Genomic DNA, 667 nt, shown 5'->3' with positions numbered 1-667 from the left:
GTTGCGGCTGTTTCCGGCTATCTAATACAATACACAGGCGACGCACTGCCTCGAGCGCAGAGGCAGAGGAAGATGCACACGCTAGCAGCGATGAATACACCTGAATAGGAGAAATAACACACACAAAAATAATAATAATAATAATAATAATAATAATAATAATGAAACACGGATACAAATGGTAAAAGAAAAACAAACATAGGAAGGGTTTAGGTTACTATGCAGTCTCTTGCTGCTCTCGCCTTCGCATCAATGCAGTTGTTTTTTTTTTTGTTGTTAGTCCGAAATGAACGGATTAATAAACATATAATAGTACAAAATTAATGTATTTATATTAAATAATTAATAAATTAATTTATTTGCGTTTTTATTTCTCTAAACGCTCACTTCTTCTGGTGTTATTCTGCCTGCATTCCACTCATCGACGATATGAAACACTGGCTGCGCCCACTTGCAGCTGAGGATCTGTATGATTGTTTCCTGGCTGTGAAACCGCGACGGCTCAACACATCGACACAAAAGAGCAGCAGCAGCACGAGCTACCTGAGCCGCCTCAGCAGCAGCAACCCCTTCGCCTGCTGCAACTGACGGAGCCTCAGTACTGCTGACGCAGAAAGAAGAAGAACCACACACACCACTCATATGCTGCCTTGTATCCGCTGGCTCC

Source organism: Eimeria mitis, genomic scaffold (assembly GCF_000499745.2).
Source record: "Eimeria mitis Houghton genomic scaffold, Emh_scaff321, whole genome shotgun sequence".
Lineage (NCBI taxonomy): Eukaryota > Apicomplexa > Conoidasida > Eucoccidiorida > Eimeriidae > Eimeria > Eimeria mitis.
This window is presented reverse-complemented; position numbering follows the sequence as displayed.